Here is a 17,617-nt window from a genome sequence, read left to right as displayed (position 1 = left end):
CTCTTAGCAGAGTTAAAATTAGCAAAACCCGATTTAACGGAAGCTAACAGTTTCCAAACTTAGCAAAAACGCTAATGTGCTAAACAAAAAATTTGTTTCACTATTATGTTTGCAGATTAGCTGGACTCTGCCCACCACTGGAAAAGGATTATATTGATGAACTGGAAAATGTGATTGTCCAACTTTTTTAATATGAATTACTGGCTAAAAGACTTTGTAGAATTAATAATGTTGGAACATGCAGCCTCAATAGCTACTACAGGACTTGTATAGAAATGACCTTGAATGATATTGGTCACTCATTTAAAATATTTAATCAAAAGGCACCTCAAGAATTACTATGACGATATGTATGTGACTATGATTATCTACTGAATATGTATATTCATTGAAAGAAAGTTAAACCCCATGGAGAAAAGTGGTTATTGTGTGGGTCAAGTAAAGAGAATATGTAAACATCTGGAATCTCTGGTAAATGTCCTTGTAATATGTGTGTGTGTGAGTTGTAATGCGTGTATATAATATTTTCTAGATGTATTGTCTTTCCTTTGTAAGTTATATAAAATTAAACAGTAAAATATAAATAATTAACATTTTAAATACACCAGCTTTGGAAAAAAAATAATCACTGCTGTTCATACAAGGAAATAGGGGAAACTCTTGATCTCCAATTGTCATGGTATGACATCTTTGGACTTGGTTTATGTTTTTGTGTTAACTGTTGCTTAGGTCTATGTTTCCCTTTGTTGTTAATTAGTTCCACCTGTCCCTTCTACCTCCTTGTCTCCTTGCCACACCTGTTCTTAGTTCCTGTGATTACCTGCCTTTGTTTTCTCCCTGTATATTAGTTGGTCTGTGTTCTTTGTTACCCGCTGGTTCCTCCGTTTCTATTCCTCATCACACCCTGGTTTAGGCTTGTGTTTTTCTACGTTCCTGCAGTAGGGAGCTCTAATAAGTTTTTGGCATTGTTCTCACACCAGTACCTGCAGTGTATTTTTGCTACGCCTGGAAATTGCTAAATAAAACTGATAACTCATTTAATCATGTGGCTCCCAAGCTCTTGTCTGCGCATTGGTCCGATCCAAACACAGAACGTGACACCAATTAATCAGATTGTCCAAACACAATGGCACAGCCGGCCCCAGATCAAGCACAGGGTTTATCAACTTTAAATCTCTTGGTGTGAGACACAGCACCTCATCAATCCACCACTGTGACTGTCCTCAGGGCCTTTACCCTAAGACAAGTGGATATATCCTTATGTTCAGGATCTGTGGGTGTCTGACAGATATAAATTGCAGCTGTTTTGGCTTGAAAGTCGTTTTTTCCTTTCCATCAGTGTGAGACCCTTTCAGTCAGATTCATGATGCAGAGAAAAGCTCTTTGACCTGTTTTTAAACATTTGGTTTTGTTTTAAAAGTAGCTGTCATCAGTAATCCAAAAATACAGAATTAGTTTTACATATGACCTCAAGCATACATTTTTCTTACGCTTTTTCAGTACACAATTGTGTAACAAAATTACAGTTTACCGAGACATTTTCCATGTAAGAAGTAGCAATAAGCAACAAGTAGTTTGTTGTCATTTTCTATATATCAACAAATGCAATGAAACAAAAATGGTGTTTGTCTTGTTTAGAGGATATCAATGATGAAGTGTCTTACTTTAGATGTTAAGAGATAAAATAGCACTTGAGAGGGAAGTAGCAACACTCAAATCTGTTCACATTCAACCAGCAGGGGACTTCCCAAAGAAATTGGTTTGACCTCTTGGTCAGCATTCAGTCTCCATAGTAACCAACAGTTGAACTAGGCTATGGATAGTGGTCTTTTCACTATTTCTACTACTGCTTTCAGTCTTGTCTTAGATTTGTATCAAAGATCAGGACATTGGTTTTGTAGCAGACCTGCCTCTTTGTTGCCTGGGCAGAAAGCTGTAAATTGCCAGGAATTTCCATTTGTCCTGCTCGATTAAGAGACGTTGGTATGGAGCCAATCAAAAACAAAAACACAACACTCTCTGCACGTGCTGCATGTGTAATGTCATCCACTATCTTGCCCAAGGGATGAACATAAGGGAGACAAAGCAGTTGTGTTTTTTTATTTCATGCAGGTCAGTTCTAAGCCATGCATGGTTAACAGGTCTGCTGCTCAGTCTCTGTCTCAGGCTCTTCAAGCAGACTGCATTCCTTTAATCTGCACAACCCAGTGATGGGATAGTAAGTAAGACACAAAAAATGTTATCTGCATTCACACCTTTCTGTCTTCACATGTATGTTGGCATTACATGGGTATAAATGTAAAGGAAATGAAGGAGACTTTGTAGAACATCAAGTTCCGTCATGTCCTCTTCATTTTTATGTGCTTGTTTTCTGATAGCGCATGTATACAGATATTAAAGATATGGAATTTACAGTGTTTTGCTGTTTCAGGATGGGATGTTACTTTTTCTGTAATGTCACAATCTCATTTTATTTATTTTATTTATTATTTAAGGATCAACTGATAAAGTGGGAATTAATGTTCTATGAGTGCCCCAAAGTGGTCAGATTATTATTAGTTATTGAAGTTTTCTTATGCGACTGAAACAAAAGGTAGGAACACAATAGTGTGAAGGTTGTGTGAACAATAAAGGATTTAATTCAGTTTATTTATATAGTGCCAATTCACAACACATATCGTCTCAAGGCAGTTCACAAAAGTCAGGTACATGCATTCCAATTAATCCTAATCATTGAACAGTGCAGTCAGATTCAGTTATTTATTCAAATTGGAAAAAGTTGTTCTATCTAATGAAACCCAGCAGATTGCATCCAGTCAGTGAGTTGCAGCATTCCCTCCACCCGGATGAGCATGTAGAGACAGTGGACAGTCACTGGTGTTGATTTTTCAGCAATTCCTCATACTGAGCATGCATGTAGCGACAGTGGAGAGGAAAAACTCCCTTTTAACAGGAAGAAACCTCCAGCAAAACCAGGCTCGGTGTGAGTGGCCACCTGCCACGACCGACTGGGGGTTTGAGAGAACAGAGTAGAGACACAAGAGAACAAAGAAGCACTGATCCAGGAGTCCTTTCTATGGGAAGGAAAAGTAAACGTTAATGTATGTAGCTTCTTTAGTCGTTTCGCCTAGAAAGAAAGAACAGATAAACTCTGAGCCAGTTTTCAAGGTTAGAGTCTGAAAGAGAGCACATAGAGTTAGTCACAGTAAAAGCTCAGTCAATTGCCATGTCTAGGAGAGAGAAAGGGTTAAACACTGAAAGACAGGGCCAAGTGGATCATCAGTAGAGGATGAGCATTAAGTTGTTGCCAGCAGAAGCTTGGACAATGCCCCCATCCAGGAAGGTGTCACAGGTAGACACCGGCACCTGGACTCCACAGGAACCTACGCCAGGATCCTGTTTGTGGATTTCAGCTCTGCCTTCAACACCATCGTCCCAGTTCTGCTACAGGAGAAGCTCTCCCAGCTGAGTGTGCCCGACTCCACCTGCAGGTGGATCACTGACTTCCTGTCTGACAGGAAGCAGCGCGTGAGGCTGGGGAAGCACGTCTCTGACTCCCTGACCATCAGCACCGGTTCCCCCCAAGGCTGTGTTCTCTCTCCTCTGCTCTTCTCCCTGTACACCAACAACTGCACCTCCAGTCACCAGTCTGTCAAGCTTCTGAAGTTTGCGGACGACACCACCCTGATCGGACTTATCTCTGATGGTGATGAGTCTGCGTACAGATGGGAGGTGGACCATCTGTTGGACTGGTGCAGCCAGAACAACCTTGAGCTCAACGCTCTAAAGACAGTGGAGATGGTTGTGAACTTCAGGCAGAACCCAGCCCCACCTGCCCCCATCACCCTCTGTGACTCCACAATTGACACTGTGGAATCTTTCCGCTTCCTGGGAACCATCATCTCCCAGGATCTCAAGTGGGAGCCAAACATCAGCTCCCTCATCAAGAAAGCCCAGCAGAGGATGTTCTTCCTGCGGCAGCTGAAGAAATTCAACCTGCCAAAGACTATGATGGTGCACTTCTACACAGCCATCATTGAGTCCATCCTCACCTCCTCCATCACCATCTGGTACGCCGCTGGTACAGCCAAGGATAAGGGCAGGCTGCAGCGTGTCATTCGGTCTGCTGAGAAGGTGATTGGCTGCAGTCTACTGTCGCTCCAGGAACTGTACACCTCCAGGACCCTGAAGCGGGCAGGGAAGATTCTGGCTGATCCCTCCCACCCCGGTCACAGACTCTTTGAGACTCTCCCCTCTGGCAGGAGGCTGCGGTCCATCCGGACCAAAACCTCACGCCACAAGAACAGTTTTTTCCCATCTGCCACCAGCCTGGTTAACAAAGCCCGGAAACCACCCTGACACTGTCCCTTTCCCCCACACCCCCCCTTTTTTTGCTGACAGGACACTTGTAACTTGTAACTCTATGAGTTACATTAACGCTCAGCTTGGACTCCTGCTTTACTTGCACTGCTTTACTTGCACAAGGATCACCTGCACTGTTGTATTGCTCTTGCATCTTATACTGCTCTATATTTACTCTCACTCACTTAAAACTGTGCACATATATTTATATTATATTGTAGATATGTTTATACTGTTTAATTTGTACTGTATTGCACCGACTACGCCAAAACAAATTCCTTGTATGTCCAAAAACGTACTTGGCAATAAAGCTTTTCTGATTCTAGACATAGAGTCAGGCCAGGTGTAGCTTCTAGGAAGAGAAAAGAGAGAGAACAAAGTTAAAAGCTGAAATAACAGCAAATAATGCGGAATTGGAGAGTAGTGTGAGAATGTAGCGAAGAGGGTGAAAGTGGTCATTATGTCCTCCAGCAGCCTAAGCCTATAGTAGCATAACTACAGAGATAGCTCAGGATAACCTAAGCCCCTCTAACCCTTAGCTTTATTAAAAAGGAAAGTTTTAGGCCAAGCCTTAAAAGTAGAGAGTTTGTCCATCTAGAGCCCATTGATGGCCATTGTTATACCAAAAACCACAACGATTGGGATACCTCTCTCTATCAGATTGACCATAACCATTGGAAAAGAGAAGGGGTCATACAGGTAGCAGAAAAGGAGGGTGTGTTTGCACCTCAACCATAACTGAGCCGGTTTAGGCTAAACCTGACTCCCCCTTACTCCATCCGACAGGGAGGGAGGAAGACGGAGGTAAAAAATAAGGAAGATAGCTCAGGATAACCTAAGCCACTCTAACTATAAGCTTTATCAAAAAGGAAAGTTTTAAGCCTAGCCTTAAAAGTAGACAGTGTCTGCCTCACGGACTAAAACTGGGAGCTGGTTCCACAGGAGAGGAGCCTGATAAAGGATAAAGGGTCTGCCTCGCATTCTACTTCTAGAGACTAGGAACCACCAGTAAACCTGCAGTCTGAGAACGAAGTGCTCTGTTAGGAACGTATGGAACAATCAGATCTCTGATGTATGATGGAGCTAAATCATTAATGGCTTTATATGTGAGGAGGAAAATTTTATATTCTATTCTGGATTTAACAGGGAGCCAATGAAGGGAAGCTAAAATAGGGGAAATTTGATCTCTCTTTTTAATTTTCATCAGAACTCTTGCTGCAGCATTTTGAATCAGCTGAAGGCTTTTAACTGCATTTTGTGGACATCCTGATAGTAATGAATTACAATAGTCCAGCCTTGAAGTAACAAATGCATGGACTAGTTTTTCAGCATCACTCCTGGACAGGATATTTCTAGTTTTGGCAATGTTCCGGAGATGAAAGAAGGAAATCCTAGAAACCGTTTTAATATGGGATGTAAATGACATGTCCTGGTCAAAAATAACACCAAGCTTTTTTACTTTATTACCAGAGGTCAATTTAATGCCATCCAGGTTAAGTGATTGACTAAGCAGTTTATTTTTTAAAGACTCCGGTCCAAAGATGACAACTTCTGTCTTGTCTGAATTTAGAAGCAGAAAATTTAAAGTCATCCAACTTTTTATGTCTTCAAGACATGCTTGTAGTCTATCTAACTGGTTGGGCTCATCAAGATTCATGGATAAGGAAAGCTGAGTGTCATCAGCGTAACAGTGAAAATGTATTCTATGCTGCCTGAAGATTTTACCTATTGGAAGCATATATATAGTAAAGAGAATTGGCCCAAGTACTGAACCCTGTGGTACTCGACAATTAACCCTGGAGCTTAAAGATGATTTATCATTTACATGAACAAACTGGAATCTGTCAGACAAATAACGATTTAAACCAGCCTAGCGCTGTTCCCCTGATCCCTACAGAATATTCCAGCCTTTTTAAGAGAATATTATGATCGACTGTATCAAATGCAGCACTGAGATCTAACAGGACGAGTACAGACACAAGTCCAATATCTGAGGCCATAAGAATATCATTAGTGACTTTCAGCAGAGCTGTTTCAGTGCTATGGTGAGCTCGGAAGCCTGACTGAAACTCTTCAAACAGGTCATTGCTGTGTAAATGCTCAAACATTTGATTAGCAACTATTTTCTCAAGAATTTTAGATAATAACGAATGATAGGATATTGGTCTGTAATTTATTAAGTCATCTTGATCAAATGAAGGTTTCTTAAGCAAAGGTTTAATTACAGCTACCTTAAAAGCATGTGGTACATATCCATTTACTGAGGATAAATTAATCATATCTAAAATGGGGCTGGTAATCAGAGGGAACACTTCCTTAAATAATTTGGTTGGGATTGGGTCTAACATACAAGTTGAAGGTTTAGATGAAGCTAATATTTCTGATAACTCAGGAAGCTCCACAGGATCAAAGCAGTCCAAACACAGATCAGGTTCTACTGTTACTTCCAATGTTGTCTCACTTGGTGAGGATGAAGTAATCATCTTCAGGATATGTCAAAGATTTTCTTTTTAATAGAATCAATTTTAATTTGTAAGAATCCCATAAAGTCATGACTGCTAAGAGCTAAGGGAATGGATGGCTCAACAGAGCTATGACTCTGTGTAAGTTTATCAACTGTACTAAAGAGAAACCTAGGATTATTCTTGTTCTCTTCTGTTAGCGATGAAAAATAAGCTGTTCTAGCTTGGTGACGTGTCTTTTTATACAACAGTAGGCTGTTTTTCCAGATTAAGTAGGAATCCTCTAGGTGTGTAGAGCGTCATTTTCTCTCCAATTTTCTAACATTGTGCTTTAACGTACGCAGCTTTGAATTAAACCAGGGAGCTAGCCTCCTATGAATAATTAATTACCTTCTTCTTCAAGGGGGCTGCATTGTCTAATGCACCACGCAATGATGAAGTAACACTATGAACAAGAGAATAAATTTGTGAAGGGGAAGAAACTAAATTATTGCCCTCCACTGTGTTTTTCTGTGATAATGAGGAAATCAAAAGTGGAACAGATTATTTAAAGGTTGTTACAGCATTGTCTGATTATGATCTACTATAATGAAATTTTCTTTCAGGTGTGGAGTACTCGGTTAAATTAAACTCAACGCGTCCGTGATCAAATTAAAGAAAAAACGATAATTTCTCATCCATCCAGGAGGGGAAAAGATGAACCGTTAGTCGACTGCATTACACAAGTAGGAAAACTCATCTCCTTGGACATAGAACCTCTGTGGGTTTCCACCTGCACCGGGTGTCAGCGTGGTCTTCGATCGGTAAATAAATCTCCTGATCTTCTCGTATCAAACAGATTTCCAGCTTTCAAGCTCTTCCGGGAATGGCCTTGTGGAGCAAAAGTTCGCCTGCGAGCTTTTGTCTCTCCAGATATGCGCCTCCGATGCGCTGTCCTGTGAGACAGGCGGGAAATGGCAACGAAACTATGAACCTCAGCCGGTTTATGCTCCCAGTGACGTCAGAGCTGCAACGTCTGTTGAGCTGCGTGTGTCAAAATGTGCGACCAAAATGGATGACCCCAACACATACCATCCCATCCCACCTTTATTTATTAAGCACTGTAAAATAAATATGTTCCACATATTACTGTACATATACAAATGACATAAACAATTAAAGAAAAGAAAATGACACAAGTTAAAAATAGTCAACCTCCTAAAATGAGACTTAGATATGGACATGTTTTCAGAAGGTTCTTAAACTCAGAAAGAGAAAAGTCCTGTTTGCAAGGGCAGATTCAATCTGCCCTTCTGTGCTATTGTATTGGATCAGAGTGCATAGAAAGGACCCCCAGTGCCTTCAGGATTAAAAGACAATTTGCTTGGGACAAAAAAATTGGCAAACTCACACCAGAGAAATGCTCGTGATTAGTTTCTCCATACAGGACACATCTTGAAGTCGTCCTTACCATAAAAGGCTTTTCCACAAATTATGTGGTAAATTTCAGTGTCCTTGGATTACTTTTATGTTGCGACATCGTGTGCAAATTTTATATAAACAAAAATATTAGAAATACATTTATTGCAAAAATTTTGATATGTTTTAATGCGTGTTTTACCTGCTGTATATTCATACTGCATATAGGTTCATATACAGTATGTGTCACTGTGATTTGAATAACAAAGCCTTTTTCTTTGTCTCTTTGATGAAAGCATAGAACACCACATTTTGGAGAAATGTTGCTGCAAATTTTGCAGCTGAGTTTTTCTCCAAGTGCTAATAAAGACAGCATACAAAGACGAAATGCATAATGCACAAGTGTTGTTTTGTGTAGCTTCTCCATTCACAGCCAGCTTGTGTCAGTGAATGCTGAAAAGGTATAATGAAGAGGAATTGTTGCTGTCAAGTTACATTAGCTCACACACTGTTAGGTCTAAGCAATGAAATCCACCATATAGCAGAAGGTAATTATGCATAGAGAATTGCATCATGTACAGAGCATTCTTGCAAAAGCAAATAATGGCTTATTTTCAGCACCATGGAAATATATCGCTTCAGTTTGCCCTAAACATAACAGAGTGCATGCCTCTTGAACCGTACAGATCACGAGCAACATTTAGAGAAACTTTAAGGAAATAAAAACAAATTGTATGACTTGTGTTCATAATGCCCTGTTGCAGAATACATTGGCTACAGAATGAAACAAATAAAGAAGGGAGAAGTGCACACTTCCATTTGCTCAACCAATACTATGGAAAGCACCCAACACTTACAGTGGTGGCTTCCTGAAAGGTTAAGAAATTTTGACACTTTTTAAAACACATTTTAACTTGCAACGCTGAAATGTTTGAAATCCTACAAGGCTTTTTTTTTCAAGGCTTGCCATTCAGTGAATTAGAATGCATTATAAGTTTTATATATTATATATTATTATAAGTTCAAAATTTTCCATAAATTTCATAAAGACATACCATGTTTTTGTTAAACTGTTGGGGTCTGTTAACATTTTTCTACAATGCTTTTTCTTGGCACATAATAGCTGCAGGTTTAAATGTCATTTATTTGGAATTTATTAATAGAAAAGAAGAAGTTGTGCATATTTTTTTAAGAGGAAACAGAATGTTGCAGAATTTTCAAAATATTTGCACATAAAACATCTGAAAACTGTGGTGCACTTTGATTTCATCCACCCTCAATCAATATTTTGTAGAATCACCGTTACAGCTGCAGGTTTTTTGGGGTATCCCTCTATAACCAATAATTTTTACAGTTCTTTACAACATAGCTAAAGCTCAGCCAGATTAAATGAGGAACCTCTATGTATTTAATATTTCTGATAAAAACAACAGAAAGTGCCTTACAGAGTTAAAAACTGTTAGGAGGGACATAAAACCCCAAGAGACACATACTAAGAATGATCAAACTAAGTAAACAAACAAAACAAATAATAATAATATTAATATAATATCCATTGTCTTATCAATAATGAGCCAATGAAAAATTAAAAGAGATAGATCAATCAATTATAGGGGATGAGGAACTGTGAAAAGGCCATTGTGTAGATCAATCAGATTGAACGTGTAATAAGCACTGTTGGTCTAATTTGACCAAAGCACATTTTGTGTCCCCTTTATTATGGCAAACTGCAAAGAAGCTTTCTTATTAACTTCTATCAGCAAAAGCTTTTTTGTTGCTAAATTAAGGTCAGAAAGTGAATGACGAATAATTGTGTTGACAGATTGACTCTCCTGTTTTGCAATAATATCCTTAAGTTATGTAATATTTATTTAAATAACTTTCAGTCTGTTAAGTATTGTCCTGTAAATACCAGCCCAATATGGCAGTGGCATTAGAACAACAGATGAAAGAGTGATTCAAAACAGCAAACGCTGCACACATATGGGATAAATTTAACAACCTGTCTTTAAAATATGAGAATTAATTTACAGAAACAAACTCCAAGTTAAACATATTTGAATTAACAAAGTCTTTACTAGGCTAGAACAATTCAACTTAAACTACCAAGCAAAATGAAGGAATAAAGAAAATTATGAACAGATAAAGGAACAAAGGAACCAATAAAATGATGCAATGATATGTCAGTTGAATGTGGATATTTATGTAAAAGAACCAAGGATTATCTTAGGGAATTTGGAAAAGAGATCAAATTAGTTGTTAAAACGAATTAAGGACAACTGCTATGACTTCAAACAACTAGTCGCATTGCAAAAGCAGTTGGTAAATAAGACATTATTTTAATAAACTAATATTTTAAAGAATTATTTTGTTAAACTTGAAGTCAATAATATTTTTTGGAAAATTGATTCTGTATGTTGTTTAAATTATCTACCATTATTTTAGTAAAAAAAATACTTCAGGGAATATTATTTCCAAATTATAAACCAATAATCCTTTGAACAATTACCTTAACGTTATTTTAACTAGCCATCACATGGAGTAATGGACTACTAAATGGTGAAGAGGAATGGTTTTGGACTCACAAGATGCTGACTAGTCATATATAAATATCTGAATTTTAGTTACACATGTGCTTAAAATACCATTAATACTAAGGTCAAGATGTATATGAGCACCAGTGGTGTGTTATGGCCAATCTACAGTCAGGGTCCATAAATATTGGGACATTGACTCAATTCTAATCTTTTTGGCTCTATAAACCACTACAATAGATTTGAAATGAAACAACCAAGATGTGCTTAAACTGCAGACTTTCACTTTTAATTTGAGTGTATTTACATTCAAATCAGGTGAACAGTATAGTAATTACAATCATTGGAATGTGTGCCTCCCACTTTTCAAGGGACCAAAAGTAATGGGACAGTTGGCTGCTCAGCTGGTCCATGGCAAGGTGTGTGCTTTGCCCCTCATTATCCCATTCATAAGGAGCAGATGAACTGTCCAGAGTTCATTTCAACATTTGCATTTTTCACATTGTTTTGATTAATTCTCAACATGAGAACCAAAAAGCTATCACCATCAGTGAAGCAAGCTATCATTAGTCTGATAAATCAAAACAAACCAATCAGAGAGATAGCAAAAATATTAGGCGTGGCCAAATCAACAATTTGGAACATCATGAAAAATAAAGAACACACCAGTGTTCAGTACAATCAAGTCATATTCAGCCAAATGCCTCTGAACTCATTGGATGCTACTTCACAGTGCAGATGGACAACGACCTGAAGCATACTGCGAAAGCCACCAAAGAGCTTTTTAAGACAAAGAAGTGGAATGTTATTCAATGGCCAAGTCAATCGCCTGAGCTGAATCCGATTGAGCAGCCATTTCACTTGCTGAAAACAAAACTGAACGGAAAATGCCCCAAGAACAAGCAAGAACTGAAGACACTTGCAGTAGAGGCCTGGCAGAACATCACCAGGGATGATATTTATGGACCTGACTGTATTTTTAAACCACTCATTAAAATAAAGTTTGTTTAAAACACAACGCAGAACAAATACACTAGCCTCAAGGATTAGAGGCCTTTTTGCATTAGCTTCACCAGGTAGCCATTTTACCAATACAAACAAAGCAAAACACCATTAAATAAACCATATTTAGATTATTTCAGCTTGAACTAATTTTGTTTGCCCACACACCACCTCATACATAAACCGTTCTGAAGAGCAGGGGACGGGAGGTCCAAGGGCGATGAGTGGATGGTGGTGGCTGCTCTCAGTAGCTGATGGGGTAGTTTCTGCTGGATTGTCACGCATAAGGCATGCAGGTTCTCCAAAGTAGTAGAGTCTTTACCCACCAGTGAGTTTTAGACTTGCGCGCTCAATCCCGCATTGCAGCCAACTTCTGCTGGCACAGGTTATGAGAGTGAGGTGTGGCTTGGAGAACAGTTTTGTTCAGAGATTTCATGACATCACTGGGATTCCAGCTGTGACTCCTTCCTGAACTGGACTAAAAGTATTTAAAGTTGCAGAGTTTTTACTAGTCTCTTTGATTGTGTACAGTGTTAGGAATAACCTTTATTAATATGACTCATAGCTGTTTTTCCCATTTATACCACAGTCATATAAAGCATAAGTTCTAATGTTTCCCTTTTGTTAGAATAGGATAAGAATTATCATTGACACACATTACAAGGACAAACGGCCCATGGGTTGTCATGAAAGACCTGAGGCTGGGGCACTGGGTTTGATGGTGGAGCTGCCGGTATCTGGTTTGATTAGGATGCCACGGCACACCCACTACTTCACAACCTACCAGATAGACACCACAATGGTGACACATAGTCTACTGCAAATCACTGAAAGAGGGCACATCCATTGCATTGGAGTGCCATATATAAAACTACATGTGACCTTCTTACGGGGCTCTTTCGTCATCCTTACACAGATGGCGACGGTCCGGGACGGGAGCCTCAGTGCTGATCTCTGTAATCATTCCTCTACCCAAATGGGATTAAAGGAGCTGAAAGTTAGAAACTTGTCATGATATGACATCTTTGACTTTGCTGTGGTCTTGTGTTTTCAACTTTTTATTTAGTTTGGGGTTTTGTAGTCATGTTTGTTTATTTCCCTTTGCTCGCTGATAGTTTGTTTCCCTCTAAAGCCTCCTAGTGTTTGTTGCTTTCTTCTCGCCCTTGTTCCCTTGGTGTTGCTTTACTTAGAATAGTTTCATTATTATTGTCATTGTGATTATTATAGTTCTGTATCTTCCTTGGATTCTCTGTGTTTATTTATTTTAGGCATTTTTGTTCCCTCTCCTAGTTTAGTCCCTTAGGTTTAGTTCTATAGTTCTAGTTCTCCCTCTTGTTAGGTCAGCTTTAGTTATTGTTTACATCTTTGTTTGTCCTCATGTTCCCTGCTTGGTTCTAGTTAATTTAGTCAGTGTGGTTTTAGGTTTTGTTTACTTTTGCAATCAGGGTTTCCTTCAGTTTCTCTGTTTCCTTTAGTTCTTGGTTATTCTAGATTTCCTATGCTACTTTGGTTATTTTATCTTGGCCTATAGTTTGGCTTAGGTCTGTGTCTCTTTATTGTTAATTAGTCCCTTCGCCCATGTTTAGTCTAGGTATTAGTTTCACCTGTTCCTTCAGACTCCCTGCCTCCTTGTCACACCTGTTCCCTGTTCCTTTGATTACCTGCCCTTTGTATTCCCTTAGTATATAAGTTAGTCTGGTTTATGTGTTCAGTGCTGGTTCCTTCCGTTCACTACCCTGTTCACAAGCCTCGACTATGTTCCAAGTGTTACCATGTTACCTGCAGAGTCTACTTAGTAGGTTTATGAACTTCGACTTATTGTTTGTACCTGTAGTGCTTTTACTACATTTTGGATCATTCTGTAAATAAAATTTGAAGACGCTTGCAACATGCTGCTGCCCAGCTCTTGTCTGCACTTTGGTCAACCTAAACCTCAGAACCCGACAAAACTGTTTGAGAGTCGTTCCTTTAAGAGTCAGTGTTAGATAGTGTTTGATCGCTTCTGGGAACCAAGGACCAGAGGAACTCCGAGACGTCTGACCGCCAACAGGGTGCGATTGCTCGGACAACAGTAACTCCATGTTTTATTCCATGGCGGGGGCACAACATCCTCCCTTAGGTCTGAAGAGCGGGATGTGGTACCCAGTTTTTGGAGCTACCAATGGTTAATGAGCCATTTGAAAAGAGTCACTCTATTCCTGTGAGTGGGCAGAAAGTTTAACAGTTCCTTTTTGGTTCAGAGGTTTCTGTCTGGACAGGATCTGGCCAGAGACTAATACTAATAAATGTACAGTATATACAGTTCAAGTAAAAAAAAAAAAATAAAGAAAATAATCTTCACATCATCATAATACTACAGTTTAAAGCTTCATAATTTCTTAACTTTAAAACAATAAAATAAATGATAACAGAACAGAGGATAGATAGATATTTTTTACCATCTCCTTTTGATACCTACCTACTAACGTTTGGTTTGATAAATCTTACAGGGTCGATTCTGAATTGTAATTGCTCACCATATCTGTAGTTATGAATGCCATTACTTCAGTGAGAACACACCTGCCGACCATACCAAACTTTTCCTTTGTGATCACTTCTTTGGAGTGGCTCCATTCTTTACCACAAACCCTATGCTTTGGTTTTGCATTGTGATAAGGTATCTTTTATCTGGTGGCTTGAGTTTCCACCAGTGTACACCCCAATGGTTCGGTTGCATCACTGGGGAACTAAATTTGTGTTTTTTTCTTAGGTCTGTTCTCTGTTTGGATGTTTAACACTCTAACCACGCCTTCTCCTCCTGTGCCTAAACAAACGTGTTTCTCACATAAGCTGAGCATACCTACAAACCTCTGGCTTTGAGAAGTTGCCGGCACTGCAATGCATTGTTACATCATACCACACACTCCCATGGAGGTTCTGAAAGAACAAAAACTTGAAAGTGTAGTCTTCTTCAAGACCTGGAACAATAAGCAGCCCTCAAGCAGTGAAATTATCTCTGAGAGATTAATGTTCTTTTTGCAGTACTGCAAAACCATTAAGAGTGACAGAGGCTGACAAAGAACTGAACAACTGTCACTAATCTCTGGGGGAAGAGTTTATTTGAACACATGAACTTTCCTAGCTGTTGTTCTCCAAATAAGCTTCAGTTTCTCACAAGAAGATGGAAAGAGCAGGTCAAGGAGACAATGTAAGCAGCAGATAAGCATCAATGTTTGATTTATGACTATCTGGGCCAAAAAACCTTATGTCCCGAGCAAGGGACTCAAGTTGGTAAATACGGACACCATACTCACAAAGTGAACCATGTCCATCTCAAAGGTCATGTTGGTTGTGTTCATGGAGAGCTGGATGCATTTGATCTAACCTTTGAGGAAACAATGGGAAATTCTCATGATTTAATTGAGAGCTTTCCATTGTATGACTCTCCTGGCCCTTAGGGGGTGACACCGAGACAGAAAGGAGAGTGATGTGAGTCAGGTTGGGAGGCTCCTCTTTCTTCCACTTTGGACCAGTTACACCTGCGGAGTCCAATTCCGAATTATCTTTGTTGTCCACTGCAAGGAGGTGGGGCGAGCACCACAGAAAACTATTTGACTTCCAACACATTCTTTCGGGTCTCTGGAAGTACACTGGTTAAATTCAAAGTTTAGAGACTGTGTCCTAAAATGTTTGAGAAATTTGCTCTGCTCTATGTTTTGCGTTGGAAAATGCATGCCTATTCTGTTAGTCTGTCTCCTGCTGATGGGATTGATTATACAAACATTTTACCTGATTTTACCACCTTTTGACGTTCAGCCCTCCTGAGCTCACTTGCCTTCAGATCTTCTAACTTTGCTTTAACTTTCTCCATCCTCATCTCAGCTTTCGAGAACTCAGCATACTCTCTTTGAAGGGTCATCTGATGGTCAGACTGTCACTGAAAATAGAATTTAGCTTACTGTTGTGATATCTGCTGATACAACAAGGTAAGCTGACAAAGAACATCAGTGATGTGAGTCTTGTTAGTTGGATCTTCTATTAGGCCAAGTAAATTTTTTATATTTTCATCACAAGCAGCAAGGTTAAAACTCAAAATCATTCCACTCATCTGGAGACTGTTGGAGTCATCCATTTTGGTCGGGCAGTTCGACATGCGCGGCTTAACAGACATCCCAGCTCTGACCTCACCCGGGATTATAAAACCCACGCAAAATAAACTTTCGTTGCCATTTCCAGCGTGTCTCACGGGACGACACAATGGAGGCGCATATCTAGAGAGACAAAAGCTCGCAGGTGACCTTTTTCTCCACACAGCCATTTTGGAAGAGCTTGAAAGCTGGAATCTGATACAAGAAGTTAAAAGATTCATTTACTGATCGAAGACCACGACACCCGGCGCAGGTGAAAACCAACAGAGGTTTTATTTCCAAGGAGATGAGTTTTCCTCCTTGTGATCCAGTCGACTAAACGGTTCTTCATATTTTCCCCTCTTGGACGGATGAGAAGTTTACAGTTTTTTTTTTTTTTTTTTTTTAGTTGATCACGGACGCATGATCCCCCGCTCGTTTTTCTTCAGACCTGACCCATCCTCAACCGGTGGAGATAAGAAATCAATAGTTCAGTCAATACCAGAAAAGGCCTTTCCCCAACAACGCCCAGCTAATAAGCAACCCACAGCCAGGTTAACCTAGCAGGCCAGATAGCATACAGCATGGCTAGATGCTGGCTGGGTTCAGTAGCTGTTTGCCTCGGGGTTGGGACAATGGAATGAAACTACAGGCGGGAAAAAAGTGGGAGAAGCAGAAAAAGGGAAAAGAAACAGTGCACTGTAGAAACAACACTACCCAAAGCAGGGACTGTTGTATTATCTCAAAATAACTTCAAACAATAAATATCTAACTGAATGGCTGTCTTAAAAGCCGGTCAGTGGAACGCAGGTCAACTTTATAAACACAGTGAAAAAACCATCACGCAGCCGAAGCTGCAGAGGAGCTCCAGCTCAAAGGTTGACACACCAAAAAAACAGTGATGATCCTGAATCGTCCTGTTTTAACCTAGGTTTTATGTCTTCCCAGACACACAAGCCTAACTTGAAGAATGTCTTAGGTTGAGCAGGATCAACAGTCTGGTGCACAAAAAAGCAAATAAAAAATGTGTCCATTCTCTCAGTCCAGAGCTGCAAATTGGCATTACAAACGGCTAACACCCAGATCTGCTCCTTAAACTAGATCTTAAAACTTTGTTAAGCTTCTTCTTTGAAAGTATAATGAGGAAAAAGGTTAACTCTGTCTTTGAAGGTCAGCGGGATTCTGGAATTGCAATGAATGCTTGAAGGTGTAGTTTGATCAGTTCTTTTACACTAGATGATAGCCCAACACTCCGGAGCTGTTGATATCTGCAGTTTCCGATATCTGCAGAACAATGGGTCTCTTGGCTGCTTCTCTGATGAATGCTCTTCTTTCTCATTTAAGGTGGACAGCCATGTCTTGGTTGTGCTACTCTTTCCGTTTTCAGATGACTAACCAGTACCTTAGAATAGCTTATATTATTATTATTATTATTATTATTATTTATATACAGGTCCTTCTCAAAATATTAGCATATTGTGATAAAGTTCATTATTTTCCATAATGTAATGATGAAAATTTAACATTCATATATTTTAGATTCATTGCACACTAACTGAAATATTTCAGGTCTTTTATTGTCTTAATACGGATGATTTTGGCATACAGCTCATGAAAACCCAAAATTCCTATCTCACAAAATTAGCATATCATTAAAAGGGTCTCTAAACGAGCTATGAACCTAATCATGTGAATCAACGAGTTAACTCTAAACACCTGCAAAAGATTCCTGAGGCCTTTAAAACTCCCAGCC

Source organism: Girardinichthys multiradiatus, chromosome 15 (genome assembly GCF_021462225.1).
Source record: "Girardinichthys multiradiatus isolate DD_20200921_A chromosome 15, DD_fGirMul_XY1, whole genome shotgun sequence".
Lineage (NCBI taxonomy): Eukaryota > Metazoa > Chordata > Actinopteri > Cyprinodontiformes > Goodeidae > Girardinichthys > Girardinichthys multiradiatus.
The sequence above is the reverse complement of the archived record's forward strand: the minus strand, read 5'-3'. Positions refer to the sequence as shown.